The 22768-nt window shown below is 37.2% G+C and overlaps 1 protein-coding gene across 1 annotated transcript in view; it reads left to right on the top strand.

The window, feature by feature from the left end:
* Positions 1-4389: 4389 nt before the first annotated feature.
* The window catches only part of esr2b (estrogen receptor 2b), a 32386-nt gene continuing 14007 nt past the window's right edge, over positions 4390-22768 (top strand). The window contains exon 1 of the mRNA XM_053501697.1: positions 4390-4440. The gene's annotated coding sequence lies outside the window, so the exon portion shown is untranslated. The remainder of the gene's footprint in view (positions 4441-22768) is intronic.

Raw genomic sequence — 22768 nt, 5'->3', positions numbered from 1 at the left:
ACGAGAGGGGAAATGAGGTCGCTGCTGAGGTCGTTACAGAGACAGATCATTTTTAATTTGTATCTTTAGACCCTGCGCAGCCTGGAGCAGTAAAAACATCTGTTCACATTTCGTTCATTTAATCCACATCATTTCCATTTCGTATAAAAAGAATAAATGTGTTTATTTAACCCATGTTTTCAATGCAAAAGTATTGGCCTCATCTGTACTCCAGTAGAACTCCCACAGAGAAGTTATATGTGGTCCTGTGACAGACAGGTTCTCTCCTGTTTCTCCAGGACTCTTCCGCTGTCCAAGGCAACCGGCACAAATCATGATGTCTGGACTAGAAAATTGTCTGGACTAAAAAAAAAATTTCCGCCTGCTTCGGTGGCGTTTCCTCCTGTTAGTGCATGCTCGTCTTCTTTTTCCTCACCATCATCGCACATCTGAAAATGAATCATCTTCCATCATGTTTCAAAAAAAATCTGTGGCATCTCCTTCACTGGGAACATCTTCCTCTCCTCTGAACCGTCACACTCACACTCCGGTGAAAGAGGCCAGGGGAAGGTTTTCAACAGCCTGTTTAGCACTTAAGCATTTAAACGTCTAAATCTGGTGTTGAGAAACATCCAGCGGTCTCCCATTCTGACGTTAAATCCCTGCTGTACAGATGTGCGTTTCTGAGGACCGCTGGCTAAAGCGTGTCCTCGTCCTGGCTTTTAGTGGACTTCACAGGGAACGAGGTTTGTGTGAGTCAGAGCACTTTTAGGCCGCGTTATCGGAGCAGTAAACAGACCGGCGTCCTATTTTCAACCCGAGGGAAGACGGATTCTCATCGGGGGAGAGATTAGCGCACACTTAAAGCCTTTTCAGTACGACCGCTCCAGCACGATGGTTTAGACAAGACTGCAAAGTGGCATCATGGGAAATATGTGGAATTCCGCTGTGCTGCGTCCGCTCGCACTGAAAGAGCACGCCGTGAGGTGTAATTTCATACAATTCTGCCTGATCAGCAGGTCGACTAGATTAAAGCTTCCCAACTGGAGGATATGATTTACCATGCTGTGATTAAAATGGCTCTCGCCTGTCGTTCAAAATATTGCATTTTTTTTATTTTCTAAAGGCCACTTGACTGCGTTAAATATGCTTTTTGTGTCTTTAAATGTCACTTGTATTGAGTCTGGTTTCTCTCAAATGTCGTCTCGGGGAGTTTTTTTTCATGCAGTCATCTCTGGCTTAATCATTTGTGATAAAAAAGTGTCTGCTTTGGGACACTGTCTATTTTTTTAAAAAGCTCTTTACAAATAAGATTTAATTCAATTCAACCATAAAATGCAAGTGCACCCCATTAATTGTTAATTAAATAACGTGATTAGTGAATTAATGAGACCATTTTAAGACTTGAGAGTGATAATGATTAGTAATGGGACCATCTTCCCCTACTACTGATGGGTGTCTCCCTCATTACTACTCTGAAGTTGATTGTTTTTCCAACATCAGTGGTTCCTAAAGTGTTTTTATCTTATATCACAACAAATTTTCTGGTATTTTACTAATTAGTTCAAGAAGGACACATGAAAAAAACTACAGGGTTATGAGACCACGCAACCGCGAAGGATAAACACTTGGCTGACACTGGAGACTCCTTCCCTACCTGTTACGTACTGTATATAAACAGTTCCTGACAAAGTGACGCACGCTTTGCACAATTCTGTAAATGAGCTGTTGCTATAGAAACGATGACGCGTTGTATAAACGAGCACATTTCATATACAGTAGAAACCGGTGATCTGTTTAAGGGAGTTTGTTCCCCCAGAAATACTTTCCAGGAAATGTTTTCCAGTGTTCTGAAGACTCCAGAGACCCGTAAAAAAAATCCTTCTGTAAATCTTTTTCCTCCCTCGTTCTTCTGCAAGGTGAAGGAAAGCATTTTTTCACAGTTCTGAGAGTAAAAGCTCCCTTTATTTCTCTAGATAATCCCCTGCTACACTAATGCACTTGTCCCAGTGTATTACTAGTGCTCGAACCCCATTAAGGTAGAAAGTTTGATCAAGGATCGCACTGCCTTTCTGATTCACTTTCTCGATCGCACTTTCCTTTCTGATCTGAAACGCTGGCCTCCCAGGAACTCCTCTTGGATCATACGAGACACAGACATACGGATTTCTTTAAAACGTTAGTACCGTCTATATGTTTTACTGCAGGTAAGAGTCTCATAAACGTACTACGCTTAAAGTCTTCTGTAAATGTTTATCGCTTTTACATTTTTGTATGTGAAATTTATTATGTACTAAATTATTTTATAATTTATTTTATAATAAAATTATGGATACAAATGAATATTAAACGTAAAAATTGAAAGTAAATTATTAATAAATCCTTATTTTTACTTATATTTAATTGGAGATTTTTTTTTATATCTTAAAATTAACTGCAAAAGTGTTAAATTAATGTCACGTAAATTCAAAATATTCATATTTAATCTGTTTCAACATAAATACTTATTTCTATTTGTTTTATTTCATGTATTGTTATTGTTACAAATTAAGAAGCATTTTTATTTTGTATTTTATTATAGATAAAACCATTACATGTATACTGGTAAGTTTAATATGTTTTTTGTTTTTACATTTTAAGTGCAAAATGTCTGATAAATAATTATATATATATATATATATATATATATATATATATATATATTCATCACTTATAATAAAAACTACAACCTCAAACTTATTTTTTAGATATTTTTAATAATAAAAATTACATACATTAATATTTTATTCTAGATATATTATTTAAAACCTCTAAATATAAAGTTTAGGTGCAATTAAATTAAAGTAGTGATTAAAGCGTTAGACTCTACACTGCCACCTACTGTATGGGCGCTACAGTCACACGTAAAAAAAACTCCAGGCTCTAAATGTGCGCACTAGCGATGGGTCACGTCTCTGTGATCTGCACATCATCAACACCGTCACATAAAAACACACTCTGCCTCATCGGGCCTCTGTGGACGTGTCCTAAACCGTGCACCCTGCGGTCTTCAAGTGGCGCATGGGGTTATGGGTAATCTTCTCCGGCTGCGGGTCGTACATCACTTGGACACGATGTTTGAAGTTTTTATAAGTGAATTCTTATTAGTTGTTGTTGATGATAAACTGCTAAGAACCTGGCAGAAAACCAGCAAGGAAGTGTGTGTATTCTGCACTCGCTTTGAAAAAAGCATGGATCGCTAAATTGTGAATAAGAGGAATAAAGCATGCAGAGGATGTAGAGGACATTTTGTGCAGCTTTATCTGACTGAATTCAAATTGTCTAAAGTAAGCACCAAAGTGAATAAGTGAGTGAGATAGTTCATTAGACTGTAAGGTCGATGCAGGTAAAAAACCTGGTTCACAACTTACTCACACACCTGGCTGACACGTGTCTTCCATCGCAGTGGTGCTCGATGGTGAGCACGTCATGTTATAGGTTCTAAGACCAGGGATCTGGACAATTTAATTTTGTACTTAAAAAAGTTGTACTTGATATTACTTCTAACCAAGGCACAAACTTCAAGGACAGTTACACTCCAAGGGCATTACAATGACCTTCATTTTCTAGTAAATGTAAAAACAATGACAGAGCAATCAACTTTCTCTTTTTTTATTGTATAACACGATTTTCAAGGTGCACTCATGGCTCCTGTTATTAATAACAAAAACATCTGAGTGGAAAATTTTTACCCTGCCAGAGATACGTTATCAACGTTGTTTTTTAACCCTTTCATGCATAACATATGACTTAAATATAAAAGAAACGGAAAAACTTCTATTGTGTATACTGCTTGTTCTGTGTAGGGTGGGGGAGCACGGGGGAGGGGTAAAGCTGACTCGGGGAACCCAGGGGGAGAAGGTGGGGTACATCCTCGATGGGGTACATACAGTATACACACGCACACACTATGGGAAGTTTGATATTTGGCCTACAATGTATGTCTTTGGACTGTGGGAGGAAACCAGAGCACCCAGATGAAACCCACCGCAAACACCTCTCACACACACACACACACATACACACACACACACACACATGTTTAAAATGTTAACAGTGATGGCCAAAATTATAGAAGGTCAGGGGTGCCCATACTTTTGGCCTAACAGCATGCGTTTCTTTGAGATATAATGAGGCTTCATCCGTGTGCAGGAAAGCATTTAAACAACGTCCTTCTTTATTTAATAAGTTTAATAAAACAACGCATTAAACATTCAACAGCAGGATTAGGAAAGTTGTACAGTGTGGAGCGCGCTCCCGCTCTGTGTGCGCGCTCTCGCTCTCTCTCTCTCACACAGCGCAGTGCACGTCGCCGCGGCCCCGCCCCCTCGACTCTCCTGTCCACGCGGGCGCGCGCGCTCGCAAATCAGCGGTAGAACGGAGCGGACGCGAGCAGTGCGTGCAGCTGTTCCTATTAACCGGGTGAGTTTCGGAAAATAATTCGCTTTTAAAAATCAGCATTTGCGTTTATTGACGCAAGATGTACTCTAGTTTTGGTCATATTTCCACAAGTTTGTTAGATTGATTGGTTTTTTGACCGTTTTTGTGCGGTCGCGCGCACCAGCCGTTAAACTGTCACCACCTGAGTGAGCGTCTGAGGGAAAGAAACTTAACTTTAGCATCATGGCTAACTCTCTCTTCTGAGATACATTTAACCCCTTTAACGCGCAAAATGGCCACGAAAGCAACTTTGAAACATCGAAAACCTATTTAATTATGCCTTAAAACAAGCCACTGTTGTCCTTATTAACTTTTTAAAAGACGTTGAATTTGTTAATAGACCGAAATTGTATATCAATTAGTATGGGCGCCTAGTGACGTCACTGGCAAAAATATATACTGTAGGATTCATACTCAAGTCTAATGTATAGTTATTAAAAATATCACCTTAACGTTAATTATGTCACATAGAAACTGCACAAGATCTGTTGTATGCATTTTACTTATACTTTCTTGCATGTGTTTGCCTGGATTATTTTATTTTATAATGATTTGTTTGTTAGTTTCACCCTATACAAATACATTGATTGGTTCCTTATGGTGTTTTGTAAAACAAACCCAAATAAATCAGAAATATGACATATCAAATACAGGCTCGTGGATCTATCGTAAAGTGTGATTAGACATTTAGAAATTATCATTATTCAATAAATTGTATCTCTTTATCACAGAGTATCTTTATAACCAATAAAAGAGTCCAGGACATTATGAAAGGGTAAGAGCTTTAGAATTAATTAAAAAGTTAGGCAGTAAGTAGAAGCTTAAATAAAAAAAAATGTGTGGAAACGATATATTCAGTAGTTAAGAAGCTGACAGTTGTGTTTTTATACCTGTACTTTATTATACAGTTTCCTGATCAGAAGATAAACATCTGTTGTTATTGTTGATGCTGTATGTTATCTCCAGTAGAGGCACAGGTGCACTCATACACACACACACACACACACACACACTTACTCGCTCACTCAGAGGGATATTTTTAAGGAGGTGGTAAAGAGGAAAAGGTTAAATGCAATTAAGCCCTTGATGGCACTGGATTAACACACACACACACACCTAGACATTGTATGTCACGTGAAAGTTATTTATCATTGGGTTTGTGTGTGTGTGCGCACGAGAGGGAGAGAATGTATTAGAGTGTCTGTGTATTAATGTCAGGACAGTTCAAGCTAGGGTAGGGTGGTTATAGGGTAATATTGTATCCTGGGGTATTTAATAATAGTAACTGTATGCTATTATGAAAAAAAATCTGCGATCCGAGTATTGTGTGCTGGTTGTTAACCAGGGTTTACACGGATGTGAAAACATCAAATCAGGTGAGAATGTCATGGAAAACAATATTAAAGTTTGGGGGAAAAAATAATTTTAAGCATTTTACTAATAAAAAGTGCTCAAGCATTTACCCATGCATGGGTTTGTGTAACAGTGAGTTGATGTTAAGCTTCCATCAGATATTTAGAATTAATCAGCACAGTTAGGGACGTGTTAGTAAATAAAAGCTTTAGCACAGATGAAGATGGCCTGCTATTCTCCTCAGACTTCTCAGTGTTTAAACAGCCGCTTAATTTCCCTCAGATCAGGTGAATTTAAAGCAACACCGTGGTCTTATACGCATTGTGTATACGTTGGTAAGATTTCTAGCTTTTTCACATTTAGCTTACATTTTGTGTTAGCAGAAAATAAGTAGCATAGAAATAAGCAAAAGAAAACAAATTAACATTTTTCACGCTTTTGAAAATAGAAAGTGACCAAGAGTAGCAACAAGTCTAAAATGCGCACGGTAGGATAAATAGAGTTTTATGGTGGTGGTGCATCCCTAATGTGCAAAAAATTAATTAATTTCTCTTGCCCCCTTTTCTAAGTTTTTATGTAGTACCCCACCACTCTTCAGTTACAGGAGGCATGATGTTTAAGAAGAGGTGGGCAAAGTGCTCACATCTTGTACTTGAGTAAAAATATTGATTGCCTAGAGCAAATATTACTTAAGTAAAAGTTCTAAGTTTACTTGTGTACTTAAGGAAAGGGCAGAACTACCCATTTAAGTATAAAGTATAGGACTCACAGTAGCCTTTTTCATTGGTTAAAAAACACCTGTTAGTTTATTAGCCATGTCTCAAAGCAAAGGCAAGTCACGTAATTCCGCATTACACATAATAGTCAGCAGATGGCGAAATTCCCACTTCAAATACTACATGCCACTTTGGTTACGTAACACAACGGCATGCAGAAATGTAGTTAAGTAAAAGTCCAGATATTCACTGCTATTTTGAGCAGAGTAAAAGTAAAAAGTATCCTCTAGTAAAACTGCTCAAGTAAATAAAATATGTACTTATGTACAGTTGACAAATACACATTTACCTCCCACTTCTCTGTTTAACACAACACAGTCTGTCTATGTGAAAAATGTGCATCAGAGCATCAATGCATATACTGTTGCTTTGAAAAAAAAAAAAAAACATGGGCAGGTGAAGTGAATGTTGATTTGCCTTTGCTACAGTAGAAGTTACATGACACATGCTGTCTTTAATCCCACCTGTATGCTCTAGGATTGCCTTTTAAGCTCATATACTGTATACGTTTACACACATTAGCGGTGACACAAGACTAAAATTTGTATTTCAGAATCGCTACTGTTGTGGGTTTTAATATTTCCACTCTCATGCACTAGAAAAATAATCATAAATCTGTCAAAGCAGAGCCCTAATTATTCTGTGAGATACCATACTTAAAAAAATGTTTTGATGAGACTGATCAGACATGTAATATAGAACTAGGTTAGTACGTGTAGGTTTCCAAAAAAGAAAAGAGAGAAAGAAAACAAGTTTTAGTGCTACCTGTCCTATATACATCATGGATTATTCTCTGTAAATCGCTGTACCTTTATATAGTGGTGAACATTAGTGAAGAATTGGGCATAGCTTTGCCCCCTTTGCTTCTCTCTGTCTCTCTGTCTTTCTGTCACAGTCATGAATAAAAACCGTGTTCAATAACAGGGCCACTCGAAACATAAAACATAAACATACAGCAACTTATGTGGATGAATGAAATGTTGTACCTTCGTGAGTGCTGTCGTTGCAGGACGAATTGTTGTTGGCATGCGCAGGATGGCAGCCCGAGTCAAACCAGAGCTCATGAATGGTTAGTGTCCTGGCCAAATTCATCCACAACTGATGTGTTCAACTTAAATCTGATTCTAAACACGTTGCTGGCTAAGGCAAAAGCTTTTTAAAATATGTTTTTTGCAAGCCTGTAAGAAGCCTAGCTGGAAAAGATAGCTGAAATAACGTTAGATAACAGCTAGTTTGGCAAGCGGATAATTTTAAACCTTTACCTCTGATGCTGAATGTTTGTAAGCTTGTCCTGAGAAGCTGCAGAGAGTATGCGGTGTTCAGCAAAACAGAGTTGTAAATGTAATAAAACACACCTGTTGAAGTTGATCCATCTCATCTCATGTCATGTGTCGTGTCTGATTGGTCTTCTGCCCCGTCAGTCAAATTGTGTCCTCCTGTGAAAGTGGGCTGGTTTTGGCCAGGCATTTTGACGAAACATAATGACATTTATGGTGAGATTGAGGAACAGAATTAAGTGAGGGATAAATGATTCAATCTCTCGCTGTCTCTCTTAGTAGTTTTTCACTCGTTATTTGTTCTGTGCTGTTTTGTCAGTTATTTGCTGTCTTCTGCGCTCTGTTTTCTGCTCTTATTTATTAATTAATTTATTTATTTCTATTTTATTTTTGGCAGTAACATGCCGTCTCACATCCTCTGTCATCTGTGTGCTTTTTCTGCTTCTCTTGTCTTTAACTCTCTTCTTTGCTCATTCACAAAGAGACAGGTGCTTTTACAAGTGCTAGACTCCTTTTAATTAAGACATGGACAGAATTGGGCCAATTACTGGATAGATTAACTGTGAATACGAGCGGGGACGGAGTAAGAGTGTGTGAGAGCTTGCAGTTAGGCGTTATTAGGATGGTGTGTGTGTGTAAGAGAGAGAGTGAATGAGTGAGAGTGTATTTTCATCCTGTCCTTGGCCCTTTGTTCACCACCGGTATGTGTGTCTGGCTCAGCGCTGAATTAGGGAGGTGACAACAATAAATGCTTTTGATTGCAGTCTGTTTTATTTTGATGTTGTATTATTTAATAAAAAAAAAGACACTTATAAAACAGTGTGTTATTTTAGACATGAATAAAGAGGACCTGATAAAGCGTAAAGGAGAGGATGAAGCCCATGATAGAATAAAAAAAATCAGATGATAATTGGTAATTTGTTTGATGCGCTGTTGAGAACTGCAGAAGATAAGAGTTGCTTGAGTTTAATGATATGTTAATATAATGCTTACCTTTTTATTAAGATTGGAAAAAAGAAGCAGTTTTACTTAATCAGCTTCTTTCTTTCAGTATTGTTTGTAAGTAGGTTTTTATCCTTTCGCTAAAAAGATACCGCGATACTAACAAAAAACTTTCCAGTTATTTTCCGAAAAATTGCTGGAATTTATTCTGATGTTAATATTATAATGTATTATTCACAATCATACTGTATCCCATGGGAGTTTATATTCTGCTTAAAATATTTAATTTGATAGTTGTGCACCAATAATAAACCACTTTCTCTTTACATTGTTTAGCTGCTGCAATTCTTTTCTTTATTCCCCGGTTGCCATCAAGTGAGCCATTGTTATTTAAACACAAAGTATTCAATTGCTTTTTAAACTAATTCTACACAATATATGGTGCACATACTTTTATTAATTTCATATTCATTCTTCTCATTGCTGTTTGGGATTTATATTCTTTAAGCTACAAGAGCGGTAATGAGATCATTAGCTGATGTTTGGGTATGAAGGAGACTCCAGTTCCGGTTCATCATTAAGGTGCGAAACAGGGTTAAGTTCTGTCAATTCTTCCACTCCAACTACCTCAACACCTCTATGTCTTAATGGATCTTGCTTTGTACACAGGGACACTGTCACGCACCGACTGGAAATGATTAAAGCTCACACATCAGATATATTCTATGTCCATGTAAACAGGAAAAAAAACGCATGCATTCCGATATTTTGAGATCAGTTTTAGGCCTACTTCATATGTGGAAATAAATCAGATATAAATCAGATATGTGCTAATGTGATTGTCGTGTAAACAGACAGATCGGATTTCCTGAGTCATTGCGTTCTGTACGTCATTAAAACTGTGACTTCTTCGCGGTTTAATGACGTAATGTTATTCTCCGGTGGAAGCGCGTGTGGAATTATAACATCGCAGGTGACATTAAAAAGAAAAAGCACCCAGCCCCCCTATTTTTAATGCTTATTAGGGCTAAATAAAATTAAGTAATCAGTATTTGGTGAATGAAGCATATGTACAGGCTGCAATTAATGCCGTTTTTTTCTCCTCCTCCGTTTTAAAACCATGGTGACGTTTCGCGAACTTTGCATATATCGCAGAGCTTTAAGCATACTTCACCTTCGTCTATCTTGGCTAGTGTGTAACGCAAGAACATCCCTTTAAGTATGCGCGATGTTTCAGATGGCATGGCGAGTGTAAACTCATGAATCGGATATGAGTCATAGTTGAAAGAACGTGTAAACAGACGGTCAAAAAAATCAGATATAGGCAACAAATCAGAATTGGGCATCGAGACCTGCAGTGTAAACGTAGCCTTAGTAAAGAAACATGTGGATGTGATGGTCAGGGGTGCACAAAATATTGGTGTTATTGGTGTATTTGGATGGAGTTAAAATACCAGTAAATAGCGGAGATGCTATTGAGCAATACTGCAAAAACTTTTGCGCGTTTATAGATTGGATTTTGCTTCTTTATTTTGGTATAAAAATGTTTTAATAAGATAAATAAGGTTTAATCTGTGTTTGTGTGTTGTCTCTATTGCTCACACATGAAACCTTATTTACAAATAAAAATTATAAAAACACTTATTTTTAAACAAATACAATTTTTTATTGTTTAATTTTTTCTGTTTTTTTTTTTTTTTTTTTTCAATTTTCTCCCCAATATTAGTTGTAGCCAATTCCTCCCCGTCACTTGGGGGCTCCCACATTAAGGCTGCTACTACCACTTAGCCGGGAGGGCGAAGACTATCACGTGTTTCCTCCGAACCGCGTGACGTCAGCCGACCGCATCTTTTCGAACTGCTCGCCCACGCACCATTATGGGCGGAGTAACACACTCGGAGGAAAGCGCTAGCCGCTCCTTCCGCGTGCACGAGCTCACAGACGCCCCTGATTGGCTGTAGAGCCAAGATTAATGTGGGAGGGCAAGTACCTCTCATCCCTCCCCCCTGAGAGAGTTCGGCCAACCAGCGCTCCCCGGATGATAGGGCGAGCGCTTAACCACTGCGGCACTCGGAGGCCTAAATTTATTTTTTTAACAAAAAAACTCATGCGCTCTTTTTCTTTTTTCATTTTGGTCATAGTGCACTTCAAATTAATGAGTTAATGACTGCTCGCTTACACACCGTTAGGGGCGGAGTAACACACCCTGAGGAAAGCACTAGCCGCTCCTTCCGCATGCGCGAGCTCACAGACGCCCCTGATTGGCTGTAGAGCTGTGATTAATTCGTATTTGGTTTCCAAACATTCACTGACATAACCACTGAATCAAGTGTGCTCATAAGAGTCTTAGGCCACGCCTATTTCAGACTGCACACTGTACAGGCGATGTTAATATCTTGCTCCATGTTTCATGCGGTTGGTTGTAGTTGGGTTAAAGTGTGTCCAAAAAGGTAAGTGTAGATTGTAAATCATTTGTGTTAGTGCTGTGCACAAGGTAAGAGATGCAGTTCGTAGTCTTTCAAATACCGTAAAGTGTTTATGTGCAAAGTGGAATGTGTTCAGGCATGAGCCTAATGCCGTGAGGGAATACAGTGAGTTAATTGTATATTTCCTAGTGTGTGTGTGAGTGTAAGAGAGCCAGTTCCACTTTAATGGAACAGCTTGTCTCAGATGTTCTATTAAAGTGGAACTCTAAAAGTGATAAAAGTTTCACCTTTACCTCTGCTTTGTCTTCCATGGCAGCTATCCAGGTCAGTCGCAGAGGTGCATACTGTACACTAATCAAGGAACAGAGACACATTAATCTGTTCATGTTTCATAACTTTTTAGTCAGGTACAAAGATGCTGTATGTAAAATTTGTTTGTCACAAAATAAGAATTTGTCTGGTTTGTTTTAGATGACGGTATATGAGAACAAAATTTAATTGGCATTAATAAATAATAAAAAAAAAAACATTCCCTAGCTAAGAAAAAAAGCAAAAACAGTTGAATATGATACATCAGAATAGTGATTTTTCTTGTTTTCTTAAACGTGGAAAAAATGCGAAAACAATGAAAGCGTGAAAAAAAAAATTAAACAATATCAAACTAGAACTTGTCCATTTTCTTGGTTTGATCCACTTGCTGTGAGGATGTGGCAGAATGTAACAGCGCTTTGTAATCGCCTCAGTTGAAATCGTTGTGGAGGGAACATCTGACATTGACGAGACACTATTTTTCTTTCATCTTTTATTTTACTTCCTGTTTTTTCTTTTTCTCTTTTGTCGTTCGTTGGTCATGATCCACTTTGAATCGCTACCGATCCTCCTCCAGACTGTTAGCTGAACTCTTGTAAGAAGATTAAAGTTAAAAGGTAAACAGTTTAAAAACAAAAAAAGCGAAAAATCTTTACTACCTTTAAAGCATTCGAGGTCTCTGGGTTCATCACTGAAAATCTTTCACTTTAATCCGCGTCCGTGACATAAAGCATGAAGTGCAAAGGACAATAATGCCAACTTCAATATTTCACAATCTAGCAATTGTTAGTTTGTTTGTAGAGCCTGTCTAAGAATTTCTATTTAATAAATAAATGAATATCTTTCCTCCAGATATTTGCGCTGAGGCTTTGTAATCAGAATGTTGATATTTTGAATGAAAAGGTCAGAGAGACTACAAGGGTTCAGATTTTTCTCCTTCATTATTCTGATCAAAACTGTAAACTTATTAAAAGTAATTAATATATATAAATTAATATATATATATATATATATATATATATATATATATATATATATTAAATATATATATGTCTTTCTAAACTTTTAGTTTGGAATTATTTGACTTTTAAATTTTTTACTTTCTCACTTTTTTTTGATGAATTCATTTATTAATGTAAAAATCTCACTTTGTGCTGTTGTTGGAAAATAATCAGCAGGGGCTCATGATAAAGCCGAGTTCTTGTAACAAATGTCCTGAAGTGTTTTATTCCTCTTATTCTTCAGAAACAAGTACAATTTTAATACATTTTATGTAGGGCTGGACAATAATTTGATATCAATATATATCGCAATAGATTTTTTTTTCAATAACCGTGATATGATTTTTAAACACATTTCCGATATTTCTATATACATTTGAACATATGAGACAACGTTTTTTCTCTCTCTTGCGCTGCGGAATTGTAGGTAAGACCCTGCTGGGTCTTAGTGGTATAATCAACATCCGTGCACGTGTGTTCTGTTTTATAACACTGTGACCACGTGTGTGGGAAACATATTTAATTTTGTGTTTGTTAGCGTGTTTGTACAGTGTGCGTATAAAGCAAAAGCAAGTTTTATAGAGGGTAAAGATCCATTTTTCTCTCCTCTCGTGTTTTGCGACTGAGCGGAGTTTGTGTGTAAGGCAGAGAGTGTGTATGTCTGTGTGTGCAAAGCCGAAAGGATTTGGGGGTGGGTGGGGACTGTGTGTGTGTTTGTGTGTGTGCGCTTCTGCTAATTCTACTAATAAGCTGAGCCTGAGAGTTTTAATGATTTGATAGTTTATTTCACATTTCTTGTTTATATATAATTTTAATAGGAGGAGTCTGGAGGTATTATATGCAAATTCAGTTTGCAGACATTTATTGTGTGTGTCCTCGGCAGTTTTTTCCTGAGGCTTTTTAGTATTGTCCATATCGATATCGGAATTATATCGTATCGACCAAAATTAAGAAATATATCGTGATATAAATTTTTGCCATATAGTCCAGCCCTAGTTTTATGTGTTGCAGGGCGCAAAATGGATGCATCTGAAGCTGAAAGCTGCGAACGAAATATTTTAAGAGATTAATCTAAATTTATCTAAATTTAGATTAATCTAAATTAATCTAACACAGCCATTGTGGATAAAGTTCCTGAGCATTCTCACTGATTAAACTGAACTTTGGGACTTTGGGATAAAGTGTTTTTAGAAACAATCCCTAATGTGAAGCCCTAATGTGAAAACGCCCTAAGGATCTTGAACAACACTACACTCAGTCGCTGACCTACTCAACCGTCATTTATTTTAATATCATCTAAGTTGCATTTGCATGGTGGTTTTTACAGTGGACTCTTTACGGAAAGAGGACAGCTTTACAGAAAATAGAAAATTAAAAAACATCAGGATGTCCTTTCAATAGAGACTCCTGTAAGTCAGTTTTGACTTGTGCATATCTATACTGTATATTATGATATATATATATATATATATATATATATATATATATATATATAATTATTATTATTTTTTTTTTCATTTTTATAAAGTGGTCAGGAACTAGCGAACGGAATCTAACAGAGCTCCAGAGCGATAAGAGAACCTGTCAGAAAGGAACGCAGTTTCCCGAAACCTACATCTCTACGGTGTGAATGGATACTCCTCCTGTATAAGAAACAGGTGTGCAGCTGACACTGAGAGCATGAGGGAAAGACTTTGTGTTCTGATGAGAAAAAAAATCGAACACTCTGGGCTAAACATCAAATGTGATGTCTGAAGAAAATCATGTCTTGTGCTGTGAAGTGCCATCCCCGCAGTGAAGCATGGTGGTGATGGCGTCGTGCCATGGGGGCACTTCTCAGCAGCTCAGAAGTGATGGAAGGACAATGAATTAATTTTCAATATGCCACATTGGTGCAGTCTTATGTCATACTGCATGAGGTAGAGCGTCTGAATGAATTGGATCAGTGGTTCCACATAGTCTCACTGCCAGTGTCTCCTTTGCATGTTTTTAGCTTTTAATCACACCCAAATCAACTGATCAGCTCATTAACAAGCCCAACCTGAGTTTATCTCAAGTGTGTGTGTATATAGACTAATATGAAACTCAGTTAAAGTTCCAGAACCAAGGTCACTTGGATTGGATGGCTTTACTAAGCTGCTGACGTGTCTTTTTTTTCTGTTTTCTCTTTGCCTTGGTCTCTCTCATTGGCTTTGTGTTTAACGTAAAAAAATGTCCGGTTTAAAAACAAAAACAAACAAACAAAAAAAAAAATATATATATATATATATATATATATACTGTGTGCGTATATGTGCGTGTGTGTGTATATATATATATATATATATATATACAGTATATATAATTCTCATGGTTGGTTACAGATAAATTGACTCCTGATGGAAGATCTAAAAAGCTAATTTTATTTTTCTAAATTATTTCATTGTGCACGCTGCTGATAAATTGTTAGTTAGGGAAAAACATTTAAAACATAAAATGTCTTCATGGCTTACAGTATGAAAAAAATGTAAAAAAAAAAAAAAAAAAAAGTCAAAAGCAATTTGAGCGGAAGGCCATTAGAAAAACCTAGAGGAATAAGAGTCTTTATACTGGTAAGATTCACAGTTATGTTTTTATGTCCTTTCACTAAAACAGTAAATTAGAGTTTTTGTGTCCTCGTATAGACTATAACTAATATTACAGCATTTAAAAAAACATCAACATAACGTCTATGATTATTTCATTGGAACTGTAGTTACTTCTTTTAATTTTTTTTTTTTCACCCTAGCATTTTTCTGCTCAAACTAATCTGTTTTTAGATTGGTCATACATACAATCCGATGCTTGACCCAGTCCAGATAACCATTCAGGCAGTACCTGTAAGCTTGCAAAATAATCTATAGCTTTCTCCCAACATTCCTCACTCAACTGCAATTCCAATTCATTTTCCCAAGCAGCTCTGGTTTTACCGATTTTACAATCACCAAAAAATAAAATAGAATAATATATTCTTAATATTACACCTCGCTGATATCGATTTTGATGGTGATCAGATTTTCCCAGGGCTGTCGGGAGATATAGAAGGAAAACTAGGATACAAACGCTTGGATACAAAGTTCCGAACTTGCAGGTAACGAAAGAAATTAGCTGCAGCCAGCTCATACTCCGAGGACAGACTAGCAAAACTTTTAAATACTCCATCTTCATACAAATTATAAAAATTTGTGATGCCTTTGTCATGCCATGATAAGAATGTTGAATCAAAAAGTGACGGGGGAAACAAATGATTTTTATGCAATAGACGCTGACGCAGATCCAAATTTAAAGTGCCGTCTAAACTAAGACAAAATCTTAAGTGTATTAAGTACCACTGGGTTATCAGTGTATTGAGCGGGTTTGATTGAAAAAAGGAGGTCAAAGTAGAGCTAATATATACAGTAGGATGGTTTACAAGACAGTAACTCTAATTTGCACCATAGGGATACAGATGAGTTTATCCAAAAATTTTATTTTAGGATCTGTGCAGCCCAGTATAAAATTTTATAAATTAGGCAGAGCTAGTCCACCACTAAGTCTACATCTCTGTAGTAAGGTCTTATGGATTCTATGAGGTTTCCCAGCTCAAAGAAAAGAGATTATGATTTCATCTAAGAAATAAAAAAAAATACTTAGGAAGAAATAAAGAAAGTGATTGTAAAAATAAAGAAATTTAGGAAGAATGGTTATTTTAACTGCAACGATTTCTCCTGTTAAAGAAAGAGGTAGATTGCTCCATCTCTGCATATCAGATTTTACATTAGAAATAAGAGAGAAGTTGGCATGAGAAAGATCAGATAAAGAATGAATCACTGTAATACCAAGATATTTAAAGCCTGAACAGTTGAGTTTAAAAGGCAGGTTTAGATGCTGAAGTTGTAAAGCACTATTATTAATTGGGTAGTATTCACTCTTATGCAAATTTAGTTTATACCCAGAGAAAGAACCAAAATCATCCAAAATGGTTAAAATAACAGGAATAGAGGCTGTAGGATCAGTCATGTGTAACAAGAAGTCATTGGCATATAGGGATAATTTTTGCTCCAACCCATTACGAATAATACCTTCAAAAGCAAGAGAAGATCTAAGCTTTATAGACAATGGTTCAATAGCAAGGGCAAAAAGCAGTGGTGGCACTGGGCACCCCTGCCGGGTACCACTCCCAAAAGTAAAATAATCAGAGCTTATATCATTTGTATGAACACTAGCTTGCGTGGATTTGTAAAGGAGGCAAATCCGTGGCCAGGGGTAGCTCAGTGCTTAAGGCATTGGATTACGGTTCGGACGATCTCAGGTTCAAACCCCACAACCACCAAGTTGCCACTGTTGGGCCCTTGAGCAAGGCCCTTAACCTTCAACTGCTCAGTTGTGTAATGAGATAAAAATGTAAGTCGCTCTGGATAAGAGCGTCTGCCAAATGCCCAAATGTAAATATAAATCCAAGAAATACATTTATCACCAAACCCAAATTTCTTTAATAGTGCAAACAAGAATTCCCACTCTTTTGCTAAGCTTTCTTAGCATCCAGTGAAATTACAACCTCAGGAGATACAGATGTTTGTTTGGAGTAAATTATATTAAAAAGTGTACGAGTATTAAAAAACAAATGCTGTCCTTTTATGAAACCGGTTTGCTCCTCAGGTATAACATGTGGTAATACATCCTCTAAATGGGATGCAATTACTTTAGCCAGAACTTTCACATCAGCATTTAGCAATGATAATGGCCTATATGATCCACATTGAAAGGGATCCTTTCCCTTTTTAAGAAGAGAAGCAATTAAGGTTTGGTTAAAAGTAGATGGTAATGAGCCCAGGTCTAAGAATTCATTTAACACACCAAGAAGCAATGGTGCCAATTTATCTATAAACTTTTTATAAAACTCAATTGGAAAACTGTCTGGGCTTGGAGCTTTATTAGACTGCATTGCCTTAATTGAAACTATGATTTCTTCACGAGATAATGGAGAGTCCAAGTCCAACAACAGAAGGATTAAGATGACCATCAATGAAAAAATAATCAATTCTAGAATATGAATGATGCACCTGAGGAAAAAAATTTGAATTTTTTATTTACAGGATTACGGAATCTCCATGTGTCTACAAGGCCATTCTGTGACATGAAATCAAAAAATATTTTAGACATGGCAGATTGGCACACAACGCGAGAGCTAGAGCGATCCAAAACTGAATCAGAAACACAATTTAAATCTCCCTCAAAAATTATCAAGTGGGTGTTTAAGCAGGGAAGACTACTTAGTAATTTATTCGCAAAATCTGGATCATCGAAGTTGGAGCATAGACATTTACCAACAAAACCTTGGTGTGCCTGCAACAATAAGATACCTGCAATTTCTGTCAGCAATTATATGGCTGGGTGAAAACTGTATCTTTTTGTTAACTATTATGGCCACACCCCGAGATTTAGACTTAAAATTAGAATGAAAAATTTGACCTACCCAAGGACAAAGAAGCCTATGCAAAGGAATATGAAAAAAAAAAAGGTCCTAAACTTGAAGATGTGTTTCTTGTAAAAACACTATATCAGTATGTAAACGTTTTAGGTGATTATATACCCTAGATCTTTTAATTGGGTTACCCATACCTCTGATGTTCCAGCTAAGGAAACGGATGGGTGTAATACTCCCAGCTAAACTTGGGCCATACAATTAGCAATTTATCCAAAAAATGTGAAAATGATTCGCAGAGCCAGAAGGATGACACTGGCTTCCCCCACCCCCACACGCGCACACACACACACACAAACACATTCACAAACATACATAAAACACAAACCTAAAGTCTCCATCCTAACAAACCCTAGGAGACAGCAAGGTAAACTAACTAAAACAAAAGTCGCTCTCACAGAAACCGTGGCCACGACTCGGAGAGTGAGCCCAATGTAGAAGGGGGAAAAAAACTAGGGAAAATAAAAAGGCATCCACAGATTAAATAGAACAAAAAAAATACGAAAATAGAAGTATCCTCATCCCCAGCTTATAATAATGTATAGGTAAATGATGACCATCCTATAAGAAAAAACAACAGCAACAACAACAAAAAAGAAAACCCTAGAGGTGAATACTCCTAGGATCACCCCTCATACATTGACCAAACATGCATAATAATACATCTTTGGCATGAGTTAAATATTTGGTCCCAAGACGACCTAGGAGCTGGAATGCAATATATCAATAAAAAACTAACTTTGCAAAATAAGAAGCTTTTATAGAGGTGTGCATCAGAAACACCTCTAAAGGTAGCATCAGAAAATGTAAACAGATCACACATTTTGCTTTTAAAAAAGGAGAAAAAAAAGAGAACCCCTATTCAACAATAAAACAGAATTAAAATATTAAATATATGACAAACTATTTAAAACACTACAAGTATAGTTCACACAGTTTGGATAGTTTTAATGTAGTCTTTTGCTTCATCGGCCAAAAGAAAATCTTTTCCTATACCAGTGTAGGTTATTCTCAGCTGTGCTGGATAGAACAGACCGTAGCGCGCGCCCTCAATGCTACGGAGTTGTCGTCGGACCTCATTAAAAGAAGCACCCACTTTTGCAATTTTTGCTGTGTGGTCGGGGAAAAATGGAAATACTAAATTCCTTGAATTTAATCTGCCTTAACTCTCTGGCACGCCATAAAACATCAAGGCATTCACTGTGGTAGTAAAATCTGGCCACAACAGCTCGAGGTCGTTTACCAGGCTTTGGTACAGGCTATGGAGTGCAGTGAGATCTGTCTAAAGTCGGCCCCTTCTCCAGGCTGAGCGCCTCTTTAAGCAACGCAGCCATGCTAAAGTTAGTGCAGCTGTTAGGACCCTCAGGAACACAGATTATGCGAATATTATTACGACGTGATCCGGCGTCCAAATTTTCGCATTTGTTATCCAGTTTAATCTGCTGTAAGACGTTGTATCTTACTTTGCATTGCAGTGATATCAGTACAACCAGAGAGCGAGCGCACCATCTCACCTACGGTAACCTTTAACGCTGACAGTCCGGCATCAATGTCGGCCTTGTCATTAGCCAGTTGTGTTTTTACAGCCTGTAATTTAATTGTGGACAAGTCATCTCCCAATGCAGCACGCAGTTCCATCTTAAAATATTCGCGAGTTTGTTCCTCAATGAGGACAATATCTCGAGCTTCAGGGCACCCGTGTCAATCACAGAAACTGCCTGGTAAACAGTGGGTTCATCGCGCGGCGGCGAATTATGCGAAGGTGAGGCCGTGACCTGTGGATTAAGCCTCAGTTGTGACTGTGTCATGCTACGGGTTTTAGTGTTTTTACCGGACATTGTAACCACTTTTAGAGACGGCTATACAAATAAAACTGTTAACGGGGAAGAATGACAGTAAAAATTTAAACTGGAAAGCGCAATTTAATAACAATTTTAACAATAATCTTCCGGAGCCTCCCAAAACACGTCCTACTCCATCACAAGCTCAACAGCGCCCCCGGAACTGTAGTTAATTCTAACAAAACTCCCTGAGTCTTGAAATATGGCCGTTCCATCAGGGAAGAAAAACTCCATAGACATGATACCCTGATGATTCAGTACATTCAGGTGGTCAGCTGACTTCATTTTATTGCCCCATAGTGTTGCTGAGTCTAGACCTGAGCAACTGAAACAATCTCAGATCATAACACTGTCTCCAGAGGCTTGTACTGTAAAGTGGACACTATGCATAATGGGAGCTTCACTTCACACGCTTCTCTTCTTACCCTGACACGCCCATCGTTATGGATTAGGGTCAGTCTGGACTCATCAGGTCACATGACCTTTTTCCATCACTCCAAATTCAATCCTTATGCTCCCTAACAACCTGAAGCATTTTTTTCTAATGAGTCTCACTAACAAGTGGTTTTCTTATGGACACGCACATGGGCGTCGCTAGGCTTTAGGCCCCCTAACATTTGAAGTCAGCCCCCCCTAAAAATTCTCCATAAACCTCACACAAATTGGTAATTGGCCCCTTTAAATTTGATATGATAGCGGCGGCAGACATCGGCTCCTTCCTGTCTTTCAGTGCAGTCTTAAATTAGCCATCACAGAGGGAGGATTAAGGCCAGGTTTTTTTTTCCATGAATTGTTATATCTGCATCAGTGCAGTCCATTCTCATAAATACAGTTTACAAAATGTCAAGAGCGATTGATTAGTTAACTCTTCGCTGTGTTCACCCTCATCACACCAGCTGTTTCCTCTAGTGAAAATGAAGTCCTTAATACATACTCTATGAACCTATAGTCTACTTTATAAAACAGTCATGCCGTTGCTGTTTTAATTGTCTATAAAACATTGCACAGTGCATACAGGGAGGTCAATAAATATTTAATCACCCTGTGATTTTGCAAGTTCTCTTACTTAGAAATCATGGAGGGTCAGCAATTTTCAGCGTAGGTGCATTTCCACTGTGAGAGACGGATTCTAAAAAGAAAAATCCGAAATTTAACAAGTTATTTCTGAATTACTGTGTCAAATAAGTATTTGATCACTTGCTTATCAGCCGGATTTCTGACCCTCAAAGACTAGTTATTTTGCTTTTAAATATTCCATATGCTTTTTTCGGAGCCGCTCCTTGGTTTTCCTGGCTGTGTGCTTTGGCTCTTTGTCATGTTGGAAGACCCAGCCACGACCCATCTTTAATGCTCTGACTGAGGGAAGAAGGTTTTTGTCACAATACATGGCCCTGTTCATCCTCTCCTTAATACAGTGTGATCACAGGGTGATCAAATACTTATTGACCTCACTGTATGGCATTAACTAACATATGTTATGCACATAAATGATTAAAAATAGTGACAAACGGCATTCAGTTCACTTGTTTTAACTGCATAGCAGTGTGATTTACAGAGATAGAAAAATCCTTTTTTTGTAATAAATATTGTATTGTATTAAATAATATCCTAAATCGTAAAATACATTTATTAGCCTTAGAGTAGGGTTTTTGTCACTTTAAAAAAGTTACTTTTTTTATGAATAGAAACAAAAAATGAATGATATTAAAAAGATGATTTGTTTAATTACATTAAAACAATGTTTGTCTACAGTATATTAATGAATTTGAATAAATAGCCCAGTAGCTAGGAAATTTTAAGGGGTTAAATAGAAAACATACTGTCTTATTTATGTAGCTAAAACACTAAATTAAACTAGATGACATGATGATCAAAGTTTTAATATTTATATTTAACTGTAAATGGAAGGTTTTTCAAGTCACATAAATAAAAAAAGATGTTCTATTCTTACCTGCTGCTCATTTGGAGACCTACTCCCATGTGACTTGAAAAACCCTCCATCTACAGTTCTCTGTTCAGGTCTACAGTTCAGTTCTCTGAAAGCGCAGCCTCTCAGGCACGTTAACACTTTGTTCCCAACATTGATTGGAAATCGCAATATTGTTCAAGAAAATTATAATAGGTTTCTTTTGTCCATATTGCACAGCCCTAATTCAATTACATTTCTTCTGCGACGTTGATAGTTCAGCTTTATCCTTCCAAGTTTTAAGAATATGTCACCGTTTCTAACCCAGTTTGTTTCAGCAATCTCTTTAGTTGTTTTCGTTGCTTGGGGCAGGCATTTACGAAGCCTTGCATTACCTTATAAACAGTTTGTGCAGCATTTTCTGTTATGTTTCGCCCTTTTTATACCCAATAAGCTATAATCAAGAACACAAGCACTGTCAAGAAACATATGATGTCATTTTGTATTTCAAAGCTTTTGCTCTGTCCCCTAGTCTTGGGAACTTGTGCGGTCAGAGGGTAAGGTACACACAATCATTAATTTCTACATTATTCTAGTGATGTTGTTGGTTCCAAGATTTTTGTTTAGCTGTTTTAAAATGTTTTTGCTATAAAGGGAAAATGCATTAGTGTAATTCAGCACCTGCTGCTGATCCACTGTTATTTATGTGTGGTCACTGAAAAAACAAGATATAATGATGTTTTTTTCTGGAACTCCTGGCGAAGTCAAGGACCAGCTGTATTCAGTTTTTTTTTTTCCATATATTTTTTTTCCCTGCTTGTGACTTTCTTTTTGAAACAGTATGTTTGAAGATTCACTCAAAACCATTAGCCGTAGAGCTCCAGAAGAGCTTTTTAATATTTTACTGTTGTTATTATTGGCTCCATACTCAGGAGCAACATTGATCTTGAACAGTAAAGGAGGGGAAAAACAAATTTAATAACAGTACAGCCACGCC

This window comes from Clarias gariepinus, chromosome 8 (assembly GCF_024256425.1).
Source record: "Clarias gariepinus isolate MV-2021 ecotype Netherlands chromosome 8, CGAR_prim_01v2, whole genome shotgun sequence".
In the NCBI taxonomy this organism is placed as follows: domain Eukaryota; kingdom Metazoa; phylum Chordata; class Actinopteri; order Siluriformes; family Clariidae; genus Clarias; species Clarias gariepinus.
The sequence above is the reverse complement of the archived record's forward strand: the minus strand, read 5'-3'. Positions and strand labels throughout refer to the sequence as shown.